Below are 22,113 nucleotides of genomic sequence, written 5' to 3'. Positions count from 1 at the left end.
TGGGAAGGGGGGGGGGGATTCAGTTTAAAAATATGGAGGAAACCCCTAGTGAAATGTCTGTCCCAGAATATAGGTTTTTTAAAAAGGAAGTTCCTGTTATTGGCCAAAGTCTCTGGCCTGGATTTGAACCCCTTTGGCTGGCTTCTGATCCAAGCACTTGTCAGTCTTATCCACAGACCTTGCTCAGATGTGGGAAGAGGAACCTGCAGACTGATGGTACCTTAGCTGTTGCCTTCCTAGGGGACCCTTGGGGGAAGGGATGTCTTACAGCTTCCCAAGAACCATCCAATCCCTGTTCAGCCCAGGGGCCACACTGGAGGGGAGACAGTGAGAAGTAAATTCTTGAAAGGGGCCTAAGTGGGGAGGTCAGGGAGGGTGGGAAACAGCGAGATCGTGTCCTGGGAAAGGGTAGGCCTGACATGCAGTGGCTTTCTGCCGTATTCCTGACCCCTAGCCTTTGCTTTTCTTCTACCTGGGAGGCAGAAAAATTTTGGGGTCAGATGTTCCTGCTTTGGCTCTGATACTTCCTACCTGTGTCACTTGGACAAGTTGGGTCATCCCTGAACTTCAGTCTCCTCACCTATAGAATGGAGGAAATAATAGCCACCTCAAAGTGGTTTTGTGAAGATAGCTAAGGACTCAGAGCAGAAGCTATGAGTCAAATCAGATCCCAGAGGATTCAAATCCTGGCTTTTCATGCCTTAGCTCATGGCCATGGGCACATCACTGCAACTTTCTGACCTTTAGTTTCATCTTTGAATGGGGGTGCCAGCTCTCAACTCACAAGGTTGTTCTGAGAATTAAAATGAGATAATCACTAAAAGTGCTTACCACAATATCTGGAATATACTAATGGCTCAATAAATGGTAGCTATTAGTATTCACAGGACCCACCCTGGGAAACCCATAGGTGGAGCTTCCCAAGCAGGCCAGGCACTTGGACACCTTTTCCAGGAAGACCTCTTGTTCTTCTGAGTATCTCCTCTTGGTATCTCCTTGCACTGTTTTCCACTCCCTACCCCTAGCTACATTCACTGGCCTACAGCTCTGTTTCTCTCCAATACAGACAGAGTTTTCAGCCTCAGTTAAGCTGGGGGCATTGGTATTTATGGGGGAAAAAGTCATTTATGTGTTTAGATTGGGAATTGATTGCAAAATACAGCTTTTCTTTTAAACCTTAGAATCAAACAGGATGAGAAGATAGCTCTAATTAGTCAATTGTCTCCTGAACTTCCTCCTACTTGGGTCTTGGCCTCTTGGTGATTTGATTTGAGTTCCACAAATAAAATGATGCCTGGCACTGTTTTCAGTCATGAGGAGATACATTTCTATAAACAAAATAATCTGATCTCACCCTTCCTCTCCCCAATTCTGCAGAACTCCCTGGGATTTGGCTTCTGTCTTTCCAATAATTATTTCCAAAGGTAAAAAAATGGACTAGCAATTGGAGTTGGAGGTAATTAAGAGTCATTGAGATTTTATCCTTCCTTAATTTAGATGCCCACTCTGTGCCTTGGGCACTGTGGAACACAGATGAATTCTAGCTCTGGGGGAGCCCTCAGTTACAGGGGTGCATTATGAAAGGACTGGGAGATAGATACATAAATAAATAATTAGCAAATAGTATGGTCAGCATAAGAGAGGTTCATTCACAAGGTGCTGAATGAATGACTAACAACAGATGAGTAGGAACTCTCCTAGCAGAAGTGTAAGTAAGAGTGCTCCAGGCAACTTTACCATCAATATCACCTCCCACATTTGGATTTTCTAAACACGTTCAATCGTACAACCTTCTTCAACCATGCAATGGCTCAGTGGGATAGTCAAGTCTAATGGTTATCTGTTGCGTGGCTTGCTTAGCATCAGTTCTGATGATAACACCTCATTATTTGATTTTGGAGACTTCTCCTTTTCTAATTTCAGTCCATATGATTTGGGTGGGGTTAACCTACTCAGTCCACTTCCAGATGTGACTATGTGACCCACACCTGTTTGCCAGTCACTGCATCACGCTGGCCAAAGTGACTAGTTTACTGATTGACATGTGGTCCACGTTGGACCAACTGGAGGAAATCCTAGACTTTAGCTGAAACTATCTGTAAAGAGCCACTCTCTTTTCTACTGAATTGCTACATGCGAGACCATGAGGCTACTGTTGTTAGTGACCATCTTTGCCATCACTGGGGGAGGCTGCCTGCCTAAGGCTGACTCAAACAGAGAAAATCAGAAGAGGCTGCAAGATTCTGATGATATCTATGGAAGACTGCAATTTGCGCCCCAAGCTCATTCTCTCCTTCTTCCTTTTAGGAATAAAACCCTCCAAGTTTTAGTTGGGCTCTTGGTTACCCAACCAGAGACAACATTTTCCAACTTCCTGCAGCAAAGAGCAATCATATGTACTTCCAGGCCACTTCCTTAAAGAAGTTGCTTGGTTTCAGCTTCATCTAGTGTAGAATGTGGACACAGTAGAGGTGAATTATCATCTGGGGGTTACAGTGCCTATGACATGGTGGATAAGAACGTTCAGGTGCCAGGATCCACCCCGGGGATGGGAGGATAGAGAACAAGATAGAGGAAACCTATCTTGGATGACCTCCTAGCACTGAGCTCTCCCAGCAGCCTTGGACCACCTGCCTGCTTCTGCACTGTTATGTGAGAAAGACACACACTTTTCTCTTCTTTGAACCATTGCTCTGGGGTCTCTGTTTCAGTCTTTTAGCCATTTGAGCATGTGGATCTGGCCATGCTTGAACTAATTTGAGGAACATGAAGGCAGTGTGGAACTAAGACACATGTAAGATGGGAGAGAGTGATCAGAGTTAAAAGTATTCCAAAGTCCTTATTTGTTTGTGAGGAGAAGAGTTATTGATTAACTTATTAACCTAAAATGTTTATTAACTTAAAAATGCACATGGAAGGAAAGAAAAGCAGATATAGAAAACCTTATTAAGGCCAGAAAAAGGGTAAAAATAAGCAAAGAAAACACATAGCAAATAGAAAATAGAATACAAGGTGGTAGGAATATTTCCAAATATATTAGTGATTGAGGTAAATGTCAATGATCAAAACTTTCCTGTTTAAAGAGAATGTCAGACTGGAGAAAAACACAAAACAAAATGCAACTATACACTGTATGCAGGAAACATATTTAGAACATAATGACACATAAATTTGGATAAAAAGTGATGGAAAATGTGTAGCAGGCAAATACTAACCAAAAGAAAGCTGATCCCATTATATTAATTGATCTTAAATTGATCTTAAAGCAAAAATCATAATTGGGGATAAAAATGAACGGTCATCACATAAAAATAGAAGAAACAATTCACCAGAAATATATGACATAGTTTGTATCTAACAATATAGCTTCAAAATATATACAGCAAAACTTGCTAGAATTTTAAGAAAAAATGCACAAGTCCATTATTATCATCAAAAAGAGAGATTTAAAAAAAAACACATCTAAGTAACTGGTAAAACAAACATAAAATATTGTTAGGAACGTAGAAGATTTAAACAATTAATAAGCTTGATCTAATGGACCCTGCATCCAACAATTAGAGAATACACATTCTTTTCAAACTTAAATGGAATATATACAAATTGACCATACAGTAGGCTGCAAAACAAACATAAACAAGTACCAAAGACTCCTACAAATCACTTCTTCTGATGACGGTGCAATGATATTAGGAACCAGTAACACCAGATAATCACAAACCTCCACATGTTTAGAAATTAAGCAAAAAAAAATACTTCTAAATAATTCATGGGTTTAAAAAGAAATTTTAATGGATACCAGAAAATATTCAGTGCTGAAAGAAAGTGAAACATTATACATCAAAGTTTATGGGATGCAGCTAAAAACAATATTTGCAGGGAAATTAATCACCTAAATACATACTTTAGAAACAAAGAAAGATTAAAAATACTCTACTGATCAGATTCAGGAAGTTAGAGATCATCCAGAGCAAACATAAAGAAAGTAGAAGAGCAAAAAAAAAAAAAAAGAAAATGCAAGGTAATTAAATTAAAAAAAAAACTTATGTTAGAGAATGTCAAAAAATTCAAAAGTTGCTTCTTTAAAATAGACAAACCTTTGACAGATTCATCCAGAAACAAAAACACACAAGTAAGCAAAAGTCACACATCAACAATTTTAGGATAGTAGGAGAGACAATTGTAGATATAGCAGAGATTTAAAGACTCATCGGCAAATACTAAGAATTACTGTCTGCTGATAAATTTGAAAAACCTCGTGCGGTAGGAGCCTCCAGGATGGCGCACAATAATCTTGACCTCCTGGAGTGCGTAGCTCTGTGTAGTCCGCTCCCACACTGCCTAGTGCTAACCCGAGCAACCAATAGGATATTGTGAAAATGATGGTGTGTGAGTTTCGAGGCCAGGTCAGAAAAGACATTGTGGCTTCATCTTGCTCTCCCTTGGATACCCACCCCGGGGAAGCCAGCCACCATTTGGGGAGGATACTCAGGCAAGCTCGGCTGCAAATGATGAGGAACTGAGGCCTCCTGCTATCAGCCATGTGAGTGGTCCAAATTAGAAGTGGATCCTCCAGCTCCAGTGAACCTTCAAACGGCAGCAACCCTGGCTGACACTGTGCCTGCAGCTTCATGCGAGACACCCTGAAGCAGAAGCACCCAGCTAGTCATTCCTGACGCATAAAAGTTATGTGAAGTAATAAATATTGATTGTTATTTGAAGTGCTAAGTTTAAGGGTAACTTTTAAATTTTTAAATAAACTTTATGTACTTATGTATTTATTTTAAATATACTTTATTCCTTAGAGCCTTATTAGGTTCACAGCAAAATTGAGGATAAAATACACTCAGTTCTCATATACTCCACTCCCCATCGCCACACAGTCTCCCCAACTATCAACATCCTGCACCAGAGCAGTACATTTATTACGATTGATGAGCCTACATTGACATACCAACACCCAAAGTTCAGAGTCTGCATTAGGGTTCACTCTTGGTGTTTTCCAGTCTATGGATTTTGACAAATGTTTAATAACATGTATCCACCATTATAGTATCTACAGAATACCTTAAAAATCCTCTGTGTTGGGCAGATTCATCCCTCCCTGCCCCCCTGCTCCTGGCAATCACTGAATTTTTTACTGTCTCCATGGTTTGCCTTTTTCAAAATATCATATAGTTGGAATCATTCAGTATGCAGCCTTTTCAGATTGGCTTCTTTCACTTAGGAATATGCATTTAAGGTTCCTCCATGTCTTTTCATGGCTTGGTATCTCATTTCTTTTTAGCACTAAATAATATTTCATTGTTTGGACATACTGCAGTTCATTTATCCATTCACCTACTGAAGAATATCATGGTTGTTTCCAAATCTTGGCAAGTATAAATAAAACTGCGATAAACATTTATGTGCAAGTTTTTGAATGGATATACATTTTCAACTCATTTGAGTAAATACAAAGCAGCATGATTACTGCATCATACAAGAGTATATTTAGTTTTGTAAGAAATTGCCTGTCTTCCACAGTGACTGTACCAATTTGCATTTCCACCAGCAATGAATGAGAGTTCCTGTAGCTCCACATCCTTGCCTTGGTGGCTCCACATCCTTGGTGATGTCAATGTTCTGGATTATGGCCTTTCTAATAGGTGTGCAGTGGTATTTCATTGTCTTAATTTGCATTTCCCTAATGGGATATGATGTGGAACATCTTTATATATGCTTATTTGCCATCTATACATCTGCTCTGGGGAGCTGTTTGCTCAGATCTTCTGCCTATTTTTTAATCAGGTCGTTCATTTTCTTATTGTTGATTGTTAAGAGTTCTTTGTACATTTTGGATAACGGTCCTTTTTCAGATATGCCTTTTGTAAATATTTTCTCCGGGTCTGTGTCTTATCTTCTCATTCTCTTGACAGTGTCATTTGAAAAGCAGATGTATTTAATTTAATGAAGTCCATCATATCAATTCTTTATTTCGTGTCCTCCTATGCTATTTTCAAGGACTTTTATGGTTTTGCATGTAGGTCTATGATCCATTTTGAGTTAATTTTTGCGAAGGGTGTAAAGTTTGTGTCTATATTCATATGTTTGTGTGTAGATGTCTAGTTGTTCCAGCACCATTTGTTGAAAAGACGATCTTTTCTCCATTGTATTGCCTTGGTTCCTCTGTCAAAGATCAGTTAACTATACCTACATGGGCTATTTGGGGGATCTCTATTGTGTTCCATTGATCTATTTGTCTCTTATTTTGCCAATACTACGCTGTCTTGATTACTGTAGCTTTACAGTTAAGTCTTGTAGTCAGGTAGTGTCAATCCTCCATCTTTGTTCTTCCTTTTTCAATATTGTGGCAACTGTTCTGGGTCTTTGTCTTGCAATACAAACTTTAGAATCAGTTTATTGATATCCACAAAATAGTTTGCTGGGATTTTGACTGGGACTGTGTTGAAGTTTTAAGGTAATTTTTTATGCAGCAATACAACTAACCCACCCAGGGGAAATAGAAAGTTTTCTTAGGAAAAAAATATATCTTACTAAAACTGATTTTAGAAGGAATAGAAAGCTTGAATAGTTCAGTAAGTTGAATCAGTAGTTAAAAATCTACCCACAAAGGAAAACAAAACAAGACAAAATAAAATACCTGATACACTTACCTTACAGGTGATTCTCACAAAACTTTCATAAAACAATCCCTATGCTATGTAAATTATTCCATAAAACAGAAAAAAAAAGGGAGAACTTCCCATCCCAGTTTAGAAAGCCAATATAATCATTGTACCAAGATAGACAAGGATAATATGAGGAAGAAAAAATTATAGGCCAATCATAGCTGTAAAAATCCTAACTGAAATGACAGCAAACAATTCAAAATTCTACATAAAATTACTAAAATTTCAATATTAGTGTTTAATCCCAAGAATGAACACGTTTTAATAACAGAAAATCTGTAGATATAATACTAAACGCTTCTAGATTAAAGAGAAACATCACACAACCATCTCAAACAGATGTAGTATTTTGAAAAACATGATAAAAGTTGACACCCATTAATTAATTTTTAAAAACCCTTAGCAAGCTAGAACGTTCTAATATGTCAAAGGATATCTACCAATAGCTTACCAGAAATAGTACACATTATAGTGAAATATTGGAAGCCTTCCCTCTGTCTTCAGGAACACAACCAGGGAGAGTTGATCCCAGTCATTAGGGTTGGCTGAGAGAGTCTGGTGGTTTTGGATTTCCAGTTCTGAAGCTAGGTAATGACTGGAGTCAAATACCTCGGTGCTTTTGCTATGGCTGGTATGACTACAGAAACAGGAATTGTACCAAAATCGTGAAATCTTTGAATCCTGGAATCAGAATAAAAGAAGGATAGAATCTTAGAATCATAAAATATTTACTCAGAGTCCTAAATCTCATAATAATAGAATGATACCATCCTAGAATCCTAGAAAAATGAATGTTAAATTCCTAGAATCTGGGAATAATTGAATATTCTTCTAACTATTAAATAAATAAACTAGTTATTTATTCATTTACTTGTTGCAGGCTAAGAAATTCTTCCTTTATTGAGCCAAAATAGGAATTCTTGCAATTTCTTTCTTTCCTTGAGACCACCCATGGCAGCATTTTAAAGACATATTCAAAAACAACTGTTATATCCCCTCATCTTCTCTTCTCAGGGTAAATAGTCCTAATTCTTTCACTTATTATCATATCCAAATATTATACTAAAAACCAGATACTTTGATACTCTATTGATCTCCTGTTACTCATCAAACTTTCATCCACTACTTTAACAACTATTGATGGCTCTTGCCTGAAATAACTATTATTATGTTGTTTGCCAAATAGCGATTTTCTAACTCCATCATTCCTTATACGTTTATTAGTTGACATCATTCGTGAATTCTTTTTTTTTCCAGTGGGTTTAGTTTATTACTATCACTTTTTATTTTGATGCTCAAACTGCCTCAGATTTTCACAGCGGGAGCCCCTTGGTATGACTCTGCAGCTCCATTTAAATAAATGATACAGACACATCTTACATTCCATAGTGAACACACTCCCTGCCTTCCTTTCTCCAAAGTTACCTCCAAAAGAAGATGGTATAGATGTATGTTTTTGTACATGGATTACATACACATGTACCTACAATAAATGTGGTATTTTTTCCTGAATGGTATCATATTTAATGAAGCCTTTTCAATGTGCCTTTTCCCTAATCAATAGGAATTTGAGAGTCATCCATGCTGATACAGCTAGATTTAGTTAGGCTGTTTCAACTGCTCTCTAGTAGTCTGTTGCATGATAAACAACTTAAAAAAATCTACATCTCCATTGATGAACAGTTAGGATGTTTCCATCTTTTAGTTGTTACAATTGGTACAGGGTGTTTTTCCTTATGTCTGTCTCCATTGACCATATGAGAGCATTTCTCCAGGGCTGACAATCCAGAAGTAAAATTTCTTGGTCATACTATATGCTTCTTTTAATATAGAAGGAACAACTTGCTCTCCAAAGTGGTTTTACCAATTTACACTCCCACCTGTGACATGTGAGAGTTCCTGTTTCTCAGGATCCTCACCAATATTTGGTACTACAAGACTTTTTAACTTTTGCCAGTGTGAAGGCTGTGAAATGTTATATTAGGGGTATTTAAATTTGAATACTAGGGAGGTTAAGCATCTTTTCATGTGCTTATTTCCTGTTGGAGTTTCTGTGCATTACCTGTTTGTCTATTAGGTTAACTTTAAAGAATTATTTTATGAGTTCTTTATACATCCTGCATATTAATCACTATGGCTTGTACGTATAGCAAATATCTTCTCCCAGTGTGTAGCTTATCATTTAACCTTGTTTATAGTATATTTTGGCATACAGAGGTTTAAATTTTTAACATAGGCAAATGTATCAGTGAAATCAAAGTTTATCCAACTTTATGGGTTGTAATTTCTGCATCTTTAAGAAATCTGAGCTACTCTGATGTTAAAGATAATCTCTTATATTGTCTTTAAAAGGTTTTGTCTTTATATTTTTAATCTATCCTCTGTGTGCGATGTGAGGGTGTGTAGCAGACTCCCATTCTTCCTCGTTTACCACACCTCAACTTATTTCAGTTCTCATTAACAGTGTACTTCCTTCCCTTTATGACTTCCTTACAGCCAGAAGTGGTCATGTAACCTGATTCTGCCCAATGAGGTATAAGTAGAAGACTGCTTACAAGAAGTGGCAAAAATACTGCACAGAGGACCCTGTACCCATCACCTATCATCTCCTGATGGTAACATCTCAAATAACTATACTACATTACCAGAAGGAAATTGACATTAACACCATAAAATTATTATTTTTTTAACATCTTTATTGGAGTAAAATTGCTTTACAATGGTGTGTTTGTTTCTGCTTTATAACAAAGTGAATCAGCTATACATATACATATATCCCCATATCTCTTCCCTCTTGCATCTCCCTCCCTCCCACCCTCCCTATCCTACCCCTCTAGGTGGTCACAAAGCACGGAGCTGATCTCCCTGTGCTATGCAGCTGCTTCCCACTAGCTATCGATTTTACATTTGGTAGTGTATATATGTCCATGCCATTCTCTCACTTTGTCCCAGCTTACCCTTCTCCCTCTCTGTGTCCTCAAGTCCATTCTCTAGTAGGTCTGCGTCTTTATTCCCATCCTGCCCCTAGGTTCTTCATAACCATTTTTTTTATATTCCATATATATGTGTTAGAATATGGTATTTGTTTTCTCTTTCTGACTTACTTCACTTTGTATGACAGACTCTAGGTCCATCCACCTCACTACAAATAACTCAATTTCGTTTCATTTTATGGCTGAGTAATATTCCATTGTATATATGTGCCACATCTTCTTTATCCATTCATCTGTCAGTGGACACTTAGGTTGCTTCCATGTCCTGGCTATTGTAAATAGAGCTCCAATGAACTTTTTGGTACATGACTCTTTTTAAATTATGGTTTTCTCAGGGTATATGCCAGTAGTTGGATTGTTGGGTCGTATGGTAGTTCTATTTTTAGTTTTTTAAGGAACCTCCATACTGTTCTCCATAGTGGCTGTATCAATTTACATTCCCACCAACAGTGCAAGAGGGTTCCCTTTTCTCCACACTCTCTGCAGCATTTATTCTTGGTAGATTTTTTGATGATGGCCATTCTGACTGGTGGGAGGTGATACCTCATTGTAGTTTTGATTTGCATTTCTCTAATGATTAGTGATATTGAGCAATCTTTCATGTGTTTCTTAGCAATCTGTATATCGTCTTTGGAGAAATGTCTATTTAGGTCCTCTGCCCATGTTTGGATTGGCTTGTTTGTTTTTTTGATATTGAGCTGCATGAGCTGCTTGTATATTTAGAGATTAGTCCTTTGTCACTTGCTTCATTTGCAAATGTTTTCTCGCATTCTGAGGTTTGTCTTTTCATGTTGTTTATGGTTTCCTTTGCTGTGCAAAAGCTTTGAAGTTTCATTAGGTCCCATTTGTTTATTTTTGTTTTTATTTCCGTTTCTCTAGGAGGTGGGTCAAAAAGTATCTTGCTGTGATTTATGTCGTAGAGTGTTATGCCTATGTTTTCCTCTTAGAGTTTTATAGTGTCTGGCCTTACATTTAGGTCTTTATCCATTTTGAGTTTATTTTTGTGTATGGTGTTAGGGAGTGTTCTAATTTCATTCTTTTATATGTAGCTGTCCAGTTTTCCCAAGCACCACTTATTGAAGAGACTGTCATTTCTCCATTGTATATTCTTGCCTCCTTTATGAAAAATAAGGTGACCATATGTGCACTGGTTTATCTCTGGGCTTTCTATCCTGTTCCATTGATCTATATTTCTGGTTCTGTGCCAATACCATACTGTCTTGATTACTGTAGCTTTGTAGTATAGTCTGCAGTCAGGGAGCCTGATTCCACCAGCTCTGTTTTTCTTTCTCAAGATTGCTTTGGCTATTTGAGGTATTTTGTGTTTCCACACAAATTGTGAATTTTTTTGTTCTAGTTCTGTGAAAAATGCCAGTAGTAGTTTGATAGGGATTGCACTGAATCTGCAGATTGCTTTGGGTAGTATAGTCATTTTCACAATGTTGTTTCTTCCAATGCAAGAACATGGTATATCTCTCCATCTGTTTGTATCATTTTTAATTTCTTTCATCAGTGTCTTATAGTTTTCTGCATAGAGGTCTTTTGTCTCCCTAGGTAGGTTTATTCCTAGGTATTTTATTCTTTTTGTTGCAATGGTAAATGGGAGTGTTTCCTTAATTTCTCTTTCATATTTTTCATCATTAGCATATAGGAAGGCAAAAGATTTCTGTGCATTAATTTTGTATCCTGCTACTTTACCAAATTCATTGATTAGCTCTAGTAGTTTTCTGGTAGCATCTTTAGGATTCTCTATGTGTAGTATCGTGTCATCAACAAACAGTGACAGATTTACTTCTTCTTTTCAGATTTGGATTCCTTTTATTTCTCTGATTGCTGTCGCTAAAACTTCCAAAACTATGTTGAATATTAGTGGTGAGAGTGGGCAAGCTTGTCTTGCTCCTGATCTCAGTGGAAATGGTTTCAGTTTTCACCATTGAGGATGATGTTGGCTGTGGGTCTGTCATACATGGCCTTTATTATGTTCAGGTAAGTTCCCTCTATGCCTATTTTCTGGAGGGTTTTATCATAAATGGGTGTTGAATTTTGTCGAAAGGTTTTTCTGCATCTACTGAGATGATCATATGGTTTTTATTCTTCAATTTGTTAATATGGTGTATCACATTGATTGATTTGTGTATATTGAAGAATCCTTGCATTCTTGGGATAAACCCCACTTGAACATGGTGTATGATCCTTTTAATGTGCTGTTGGATTCTGTTTGCTAGTATTTTGTTGAGGATTTTTGCAGCTTTGTTTATCAGTGATATTGGCCTGTAGTTTTCTTTCTTTGTGACATCTTTGTCTGGTTTTGGTATCACAGTGATGGTGACCTTGTAGAATGACTTTGGGAGTGTTCCTCCCTCTGCTATATTTTGGAAGAGTTTGAGAAGGATAGGTGTTAGCTCTTCTCTAAATGTTTGATAGAATTCGCCTGTGAAGCCATCTGGTCCTAGGCTTTTGTTTGTTGGAAGATTTTTAATCACAGTCTCAATTTCAGTGCTTGTGATTGGTCTGTTTTTATTTTCTATTTCTTCCTGGTTCAGTCTCGGAAGGTTGTGCTTTTCTAAGAATTTGTCCATTTCTTCCAGGTTGTCCATTTTATTGGCATATAGTTGCTTGCAGTAATCTCTCATGATCCTTTGTATTTCTGCAGTGTCAGTTGTTACTTCTTTTTCATTTCCATTTCTATTGATTTGAGTCTTCTCCCTTTTTTACTTGATGAGTCTGGCTAATGGTGTATCAATTTTGTTTACCTTCTCAAAGAACCAGCTTTTAGTTTTATTGATCTTTGCTATTGTTTCCTTCCTTTTTCATTTATTTCTGATCTGACCTTTATGATTTCTTTCTTTCTGCTATCTTTGGGGTTTTTTTTGTTCTTCTCTAATTGCTTTAGGTGTAAGGTTAGGTTGTTTATTTGAGATATTTCTTGTTTCTTAAGGTAGGATTGTATTGCTATAAACTTCCCTCTTAGAACTGCTTTTGTTGCATCCCATAGGTTTTGGGTCATTGTGTTTTCATTGTCATTTGTTTCTAGGTATTTTTTGATTTCCGCTTTGATTTCTTCAGTGATCTCTTGGTTATTAAGTAGTGTATTGTTTAGCCTCCATGTATTTGTAATTTTAAAGTTTTTTTCCCTGTAATTGATATCTAGTCTCATAGCATTGTGGTCGCAAAAGATACTTGATATGATTTCAATTTTCTTAAATTTACCAAGGCTTGATATGTGACCCAAGTTATGATCTATCCTGGAGAATGTTCCATGAGCATTTGAGAAGAAAATGTTTTCTGTTGTTTTTGGATGGAATGTCCTATAAATATCAATTTAGTCCATCTTGTTTAATGTATCATTTAAAGCTTGTGTTTCCTTATTTATTTCATTTTGGATGATCTGTCCGTTGGTGAAAGTGGGGTGTTAAAGTCCCCTACTATGATTGTGTTACTGTCAACATTGTTAGCATTTGCCTTATGTATTGAGGTGCTCCTATGTTGGGTCCATGAATATTTACAATCATTATATCTTCTTCTTGGATTGATCCCTTGATCATTATGTAGTGTCCTTCTTTGTCTCTTGTAATAGTCTTTTTTTAAAGTCTATTTTGTCTGATATGATAATTGCTACTCCAGCTTTCTTTTGATTTCCATTTGCATGGAATATGTTTTTCCAACCCCCCCACTTTCAGTCTGTATGTGTCCCTAGGTCTGACGTGGGTCTCTTGTAGACAGCATATACGTGGGTCTTGTTTTTGTATCCATTCAGCCAGTCTATGTCTTTTGGTGGGAGCATTTAGTCCATTTACATTTAAGGTAATTATATATATGTATGTTCCTATTACCATTTCTTAATTGTTTTGGGTTTGCTATTGTAGGTCTTTTCCTTCTCTTGTGTTTCCTGCCTAGAGAAGTTCCTTTAGCATTTGTTGTAAAGCTGGTTTGGTGGTGCTGAATTCTCTTAGCTTTTGCTTGTCTGTAAAGATTTTAATTTCTCTGTTTAATCTGAATGAGATCCTTGCTGGGAAGAGCAATCTTGGTTGTATGTTTTTCCCTTTCATCACTTTAAATATGTCCTGCCAGTCCCTTCTGGCTTGCAGAGTTTCTGCTGAAAGATCAGCTGTTAACCTTATGGGATTCCCTTGCATGTTATCTGTTGTTTTTCCCTTGCTGCTTTTAATATTTTTTCTTTGTATTTAATTGTCGTGATTAATATGTGTCTTGGCGTGTTTCTCCTTGGATTTATCCTGTATGGGACTCTCTGCACTTCCTGGACTTGATTAACTATTTCCTTTCCCATATTAGGGAAGCTTTCAACTATAATCTCTTCAAATATTTTCTCAGTCCTTTTCTTTTTCTCTTCTTCTTCTGGGACCCCTATAATTCGAATGTCAGTGAGTTTGTTGTCCCAGAAGTCACTAAGACTGTCCTCAATTCTTTTCATTCTTTTTTCTTTATTCTGCTCTGCAGTAGTTATTTCCACTATTTTATCTTCCAGGTCACTTATCCGTTCTTCTGCCTCAGTTATTGTGCTATTGATTCCTTCTAGAGAATTTTTAATTTCATTTATTGTGTTCTTCATCATTGCTTGCTTGCCCTTTAGTTCTTCTAGGTCCTTGTTAAATGTTTCTTGTTTTTCTCCATTCTATTTCCAAGATTTTGGATCATCTTTACTCTCATTACTCTGAATTATTTTTCAGGTAGATTGCCTGTTTCCTCTTCATTTGTTTGGTCTGGTGGGTTTTTACCTTGCTCCTTCATCTGCTCTGTGTTTCTCCGTTTTCTCATTTTGCTTAACTTACTGTGTTTGGGGTCTCCTTTTTGCAGGCTGCGGGTTCGTAGTTCCCGTTGTTTTTGGTGTCCTCCCCCAGTGGCTAAGGTTGGTTCAGTGGGTTGTGTAGGCTTCCTGGTGGAGCAGACTGGTTCCTGTGTTCTGGTGGATGAGGCTGGATCTTGCCTTTCTGGTGGGCAGGACCATGTCTGGTGTAACACCATACAATTAAATAGGCTACATATAGACCTCACTTGGATTTTAGCAGTTTTTGCATGTAGTTTTTTTTTTAATTTATTTATTTTTGGTGCCTTGGGTCTTTGTTGCTGTGCGTGGGCTTTTTCTGTTTGTGGCAAGTGGGGGCTACTCTTTGTTGTGGTGCGCGGGCTTCTCATTGCAGTGGCTTCTCTTGTTGTGGAGCACAGGCTCTAGGTATGCGAGCTTCAGTAGTTGTGGCACATGTAGTTGTGGCTTGCAGGCTGTAGAGCGAAGGCTCAGTAGTTGTGGCGCATGGGCTTAGTGCTCCGTGGCATGTGGGATATTCCTGGACCAGGGCTCGAACCCATGTCTCCTGCAGTGGCATGTGGATTCTTAACCACTGTGCCACCAGGGAAGCCCCTGCATGCCCTCATTTTTAAAAAAAAAATCTCCTGTGTATAGTCTATGACATTTTATCACATGTATAGATTTGTACAAACACAACCATAGTCAAGATACGGGACTGTTCTATCACCACAAAGCATCTCTCTCTCCTGCTACCTCTCCATAGTCACACCCTTCCCTGATTTTCCTGGTGGAAAATGCTCAGAGAGGAGGGGTGGCAACCACTGGTCTGTTCTCCATCTCTAAATTTTTGGTGCTTGAGAATGTTATCTATATGTAATATGTAGCATATAATATTTTGAGACTGCTTTTTTCACTCAGCAGAGTTCCATGAAGATCCACCCAAGTTGTATATGTCATTAGTTTGTTCCTTTTTATTGCTGAGTATTATTCCTTTTGTTTAACCATTCACTCATGGAAGGACACTTGGGTTGTTTCCAGTTTGGGGAGGTTACAAACAAAGCTGCTATGAACATGCTTATACAAGTTCTTCTGTGAACATGTTTTCATTTCTTTAGGATAAGTGCTCAAGAGTGCATTTACAGGTTGGATGGTAAGTGTATGTTTAATTTTTTAAGAAACTACCATCTGTTTCCAGAGTGGCTGCATCATTTTTCATTCCCATTAGTGGTGGATGAGAGATTCCGTTTTGTCACTGTTTGGTGCTATCAGTGGTTTTCATTTTAGCCATGGGTGTGTAGTGGTATCTCATCATTTTGATTTGCATTTCCCTAGAGGCTAGTGATGTTGAACATATTTTCATGTGCTTCTCTGAAATGACATATTTAAAAGTCACATCTTTCACTGTACTTATAAAAAAGATTGTTGAATTTTGGCATATACTGATCTCTACTCAGCAGCTATACTAAACTCTTAATTAGTTTTAATAGTTTCTAGATGATATTGAACTTATTGTTCACAAGAATGACAATTTTGCCTCCTTCCTTCTTACTTATACCTCTCTTCTTTCTCTTATCCAGTTGTTCCTAATGTACCCCTAGAATTATTATTCTCAACTTTAATGAAAATGTTTCCACTACCTTACCATTAAGCATGATGTTGATTTTTGGCACAAGATATTTAGAATCCATTCATCTACTCCAATTTTACTAAGAATTTTTTTAAAACATCAAGAATATATGGTGAATTTATCAAATGTCTTCACAGTCTCTTCAGAGATGATCACATCTTTTCCACCTTTATCTTTCAACATATTTAATTATAATTTAGACTACTAATATTGCTGTATGGTGAGGCAAAAAAAAGAAAAAGAAAGAGAGAGAGAGAAAAGAAAAATGAAGCAGTCCAAGCTTGTTTGTAAGTTTTTTTGTTTTTTTTTTTTTTTTTGGCTAAACCACGTGGCACGCAGGATCTTAGTTCCCTGACCAGGGATCGAACCCAGGCCCCCTGCTATAGACGCGCAGAGTTCTAACCACTGGACTGCCAGGGAAGTCCCTGGACTGTTTTCTTTTTGCTGCACTTGTTTTGGTCACAGTCGCCAACAGTGTTATGATAACTTTACCAAAAGCATTTGGATACTTTCCTTTTCTGTGCGCTCTAACAGTTTAAATGGAACTGCAGTCATCCCTTTCCTAAGGACTTGAGATAACTTACCTGTGAAGCGTCTGCATCTGGGGCTTTTGGGGGGCAGCTCCTTGCCATCTGCCAGAGGGATCATGTCATTCCCCTATTTGAGACTCTTCAATGGCTTCCCAGTGCCCTTAGAATAAAATCTGACTCCTAGCCACGGCTTTCCAGCCCTGCAGGACTGGCCCAGATCTGTTAACAACCTCTTTTCATGTAGTCTCCTGCTTGCTGTTCACTGCACTCCAGCCTCACTGGTCCCTTTTCTGATCCTAAAACATACCAGGCTCTTTCCAGCCCCAGAGCCTTTGCATTTGCTGGTTCCTCTGCCTGGAATGTTCTTCTTTTAGCTCTTATATTGCATGGCTTATTCTCATCCTTCAGGTCTTGCTTAATATCACATCTCAGACAAGTCCTCCCTCACCATCTTATCTGCTGTGAGGTCCTTTACTTCTCTCTCATCATTCTGTTTCCTTAATGTATCACTCATTATGCTCTGTTATTATCTTGCTAACTTTCTACTTGCTTATTGTTTGCTACACCACCGTCTATTCCACTGTCGACTATGAACCCCTTTGAGTTCCCTGGAAACTTGCCTGTCTTAGGTACTCTGTTTCCATTCTCTAGAACTCTGTTTGGCACATAGCAGACAAACAAACAAATGAATAAAAAATATTGTTGACTGAATGAATTAATCAGAGGACCAGTGAGGGGACCACCATTGTCAGAAAACAGATAAGGAATCACCTAGGGTGGAGCTCAGGTTTGTACAGGTTTAGGTGACAGCAAAAGAGCCAGGTGGAAAGTTGTGATAGGCATTTGGAGATGTAAGAATGTAGTGAATTGAAATGTCGATTTGAGAGTTATCCTTGACCATCTGTTAATGCACTTAATTACCTGCCTACTCATCCATTAATCCATCTGTCTCTTCATTCATCTATCCATGCATTGATATATTCATTCATGGATTCAGGCCACAAACTTTTGAATAAACCGTCAGTAAACCATGAGCCAAGCCCTGGGCACCAGGGTTACATTGACCAATAGATAGTCTCTGCCCTCAAGGAGTATAAGTCTGAAAGGGATGGGAGAATAGGGGACATAAGTAATAACAGACTCTAGTAAGCACTGCTATGAGGTAGCTACAAGTGCATAATACAGAACATAGTTGAAAACATACGGATAAAATAAAGAATTTAATCTTGAGGGTATGCCCGAAATTAGCGAGCCATGGAGAGGAGTAGCTTATGAGAGCCGACAATCAAAGGAAGAGGTGGTTCACGGTGATAAAAGGAGACATGGGAGAGAAATTTTATCATAGTAGAAAAAACTTGGGCTTTAGAGTCAGAATGACCACACTCCGAATCCTAGCCCTGCTTCTTACCTGCTGGGTAAATTTGGAGAAGTGATTTATTCTCTCTGAGCCTCAGTTTTCTCCCTGAAAAATAGAGGTAACAGTGCTACCCTCATAGAAATGTTGTAGGGTACATCCTGCCTGATACACAGTGGATGCTCACGATGGTGGTTGGATGATGATGATAATAGTGGTAATGATGGTGGTGATGGTGATGACAACAGTAATGGTGGTGGTGATGGTAGTGATGGTGGTGGTGATGATAGTGTTAAAGATGGTGATGATGGTAACTGGAAGACAATTTAGATCAGGGGTCCCCAACCCCTGGGGCCTCAGACCAGTAGCGGTCCGCCGCCTGTTAGGAACTGGGCCGCACAGCAGGTGAGCGGTGGGCGAATGAGCAAAGCTTCATCAGCCACGATGCACCCCATCGCTCGCACTACCGCCTGAACCATCCTCCCCCCTCCCCCCCACCCCGCCCGTGGAAAAAATTGTCTTCCACAGAACCGGTCCCTGGTGCCATAAAGGCTGGGGACCGCTGATTTAGAGACCTTACTTCTTGCTTGTTGAGCAATATTTGACTTGGATTTCTTGAGGCGTTGCCCCTTGTTAGGAGAAAGCATCATGAAATTTTGATGGACAATAGAAGGGTGGGCCAAGTTTGTGCGGCCACCTTTTGAAGGATGACTGTAGTTTTGGTGGAAGCTGGACACAGGCCATCCACTTTCTGCAAGGAAAATGCATCAGCTACAATCCATTAAGCTGCTTTGCTGACTCAAAAGTTTTTATGATGAGCGCTGAAATTAAGTGATTATATTTTTTTCTATTTGAAAAGATATGCCTTCCTGCTGGGCTTAGATAGTAGGGTCAAGTCTGATGGTCAGGGGAAGGAACTGGTTTTTAGTTAGAATCAATTTTCTCTTGATGACTATGGGGGACTGTGGCTTGTAACTTTGCCAAGAGGATCCGCATTTTGCCTTCTGCAGCTCTGCAGAGTGGAGAAGCACCGGGGATACTGAGGGTGGGAAGGGGGAGCACAGCCTGTTGGAAAAAGATAGCTATTTCTGTCAGGCAGGGCTTAAAGGGTGATAGCGTCACCTGCTTAAAGCACCCACCACTGTGCCCAGCACCCATCAACTATGTAGCAAATAGACGTCTCAGGGACTTCCCTGGTAGTCCAGTGGTTAAGACTCCGCATTTCCACTGCAGGAGTGTGTTCGATCCCTGGTCAGAGAACTAAGATCCCACATGCCACGCGGTGTGGCCAAAAATAACACAAACACCAAATAGACCTCTCATCCCCTCCCTCACATAGGCTGGGCATCCTGGTGCCCTATTGGCAAGGACCACCTAAAAAGGGCAGGAAGCCAGGACATGAGAGCCAAACTCAGTGACTGGTGAGATTGTGGGCTCCGAAATGGCTGGGGGGAAGGAGACTACTCTTTAGCAAGTGCCTTCAGACTGCCAAGCATCGTGCTAGGGGCTTCATGTTTGATCCTTACCATAGCCAAGAGTTAGTATTATCAACTCATTTTGCAAATGAGGAAATCAGGTCTCAGAGAAGGGAAGTGACTTGCTCCAAATCATCAAACTAATTCACTGTTGAGCCAGCACATGAGTCCAGGCCTTTCTGACCCCAAAGTCTCCACTCTTTCCATTATATACCCCTGTGAGGTTGGAATGCTGGGGACGTGGGGTTATTAAAAATGGGGTATCGGAAAGGAGACTGAGGTGTGGGACAGCCAACAGCTCTGGTCTCTCCCCACTTATCTCAGGGCATTAAGTTCTTGGAGAAGCCAAACTTCAAGAGAGCTAGGTCTGAGCTGGCAGCACATGAGGGGGAGGGAGCATGGGAAGCAGGAAGATACAAGGGGAAGGTGGGAGGAGTTGCTCAGAATTTCCAGGATCTCCTCCTACCCAAAGCCTCTCTCCACCATTTCTCATCCCCAGATCCTCCACGGCACAGTGCAGGCCGGGAGCCACCCTGCTCTGGTGTGAGTTCAGCCCTAAGCTCTTTGGGGAGCCAGGCCTCTGCAGAGACCCAGGGACCTCTTAACAGTCTCGTGGCCTCATGGCTTGGGGCCCATGAGCTTTCCAGGATCTTACACAAATATTTAAGCCCTGAGAAGAAAACTATACTGGCTCTAAAACATGAGCAGATGAACAGCAACATCAAAATTAATAAATGTTTAACTAAATGACGACAAATGCAGTATTATGCCAACTAGTCACAGGCATCCCAAACGAATTCTTAGTTAGAATAAAGTACAAGTTACAAAACAAAATAATTCACTCTTCACAAAACTCAAAATTATAAAAATCCTTTGCAAAACTTTTACTGAAGTAAATGGTATTTGATGCAGGATCCGTTTATAATGCTTGTCACAGCACGTTTATTATGCTTGCCAGCCTATGAAGGCCTTAGAAGGCCTCTGCTGGTCTTGCAGGGCCCTGCAAGGGTCCCTTTGGGTCACAGCAGTGGGCACAGAGGAAGGAAGCTGCAGCTGGTTTCCTTATAGAACTGGGTATCACAATTCAGTAGACAGGGACGTAGCTGGAGGCCATCTGCCATCAGCAGATGTGGTCTCCTAGGAAACACTGGAGAAGGACAAGGAGCAAGGCAGCTGATTGGCTACACATAGGAGACCAAAACACCCATCTGTCATCTGCTCTGCCTGGGCCAGGAGAGCAACATGCTCAGATGTGGGTTTTAGCAGCTCCCTCTGGCTGCTGCTGTGTGGAGAAGGGGCTGGTCAGAGCAGAAAAACCAGGGAGGAGACTGTAGCAGGGTCCAGTGAAGAGGTGATGGTGGTGTGGCCTGCAGGAGGGGCAGTGGAGATGGAGGAAAGAAGATGGGTTTGAGAGATGTGCATAAGATAGGAACAGCAGGACTTTCTAAATAACTGAATGTGGAGAGCGAGAGGAGGAAGAGGCCTGGATTGGAGGAGGGAATGAATGGTGGTGCTGACAGCAGCAGGGGATGCAGGAGAGCAATGTCTGGTACATGCCGATGTCAGCTGGCATCATGCAAACCTAGTAGGCTTGAGGGGCTTATGGGACGTCCAAAGGAAACTGTCCGGGATGCAAACTGACGTAGTGGCTTCACAAGGTGGGCCCAAGGTGCGGACACAGATGAGGGCACACACATGGGTCAGGCAGAGCATGTTTATTTCGCTGAAGGACCATGGGGCAGAGCCCTCTTCCACCCTGGGCTTTCACCTTATACACCATTCATTCGTCCATCCACGAAACCTCTTCCGATGTTCACAGTCCGGTGGGGAACAAGACGTGAATGAGGGCAGCTGTGCTACGAGGTGGACAGGGCTCCCCCTGTGAATGCTGTGGTCTCTGCTTTACCTGTGGGGTGTGGTGGGGTCATAGCAGGCCTCGTGGAGGAGGAGGTATTGAACTGGTTCTGGGAGGTTGGGTTGGGTACATACAAGAGAAAGTTACTCTGGGCAGAGAGAAGAGCAGGCTAGCTCATGGAGCACAGATTACTGGCTAAGGGTTTTGCCATGGCTGTTTGGGATTGGAAGAGAAAAGAAAAAGTTCTGAATTAAGACTTACTGAGGGGCTTCCCTGGTGGCGCAGTGGTTGAGAGTCTGCCTGCCGATGCAGGGGACACGGGTTCGTGCCCCGGTCCAGGAAGATCCCACATGCTGCGGAGCGGCTGGGCCCACGAGCCATGGCCGCTGAGCCTGCGCATCCAGAGCTCTGTGCTCCACAACGGGAGAGGCCACAACAGTGAGAGGCCCGCGTACCGCAAAAAAAAAAAAGACTTACTGAACCGCTACAAGGTGCTGTATTAGTTTCCTATCGCTACTGTAACAAATTACCACAAATTTAAAACACCACAAAGCTGTTCTTTTACACTTCTAGAAGTCGGAAGTCTGAAATCAGTCTCACTGGGCTAAAGTCAGGGTATCAGCAGGGCCGATTCTTCCTGGAGGTTCTGAGGGGAGCATCTGTTCCTTTGCCTTTTTCAGCTTCTGTATTCCTTGGCTTGCGGCCCCTTCCTCCGTGTTCCAAGTTCGTCACTCCAGCCTCTGCTTCCATCATCACGTCGCCTTCTCCTGTGACTCTCACCCACCTGCATCTCTTCTATAAGGACTGTTGTGATTATATCAGGCCCACCTGGATAATACAGAT

The sequence above is a fragment of the Leucopleurus acutus genome (genome assembly GCF_964270905.1).
Source record: "Leucopleurus acutus genome assembly, chromosome: 8".
NCBI lineage: Eukaryota > Metazoa > Chordata > Mammalia > Artiodactyla > Delphinidae > Leucopleurus > Leucopleurus acutus.
Note: the sequence above shows the minus strand (reverse complement) of the source record.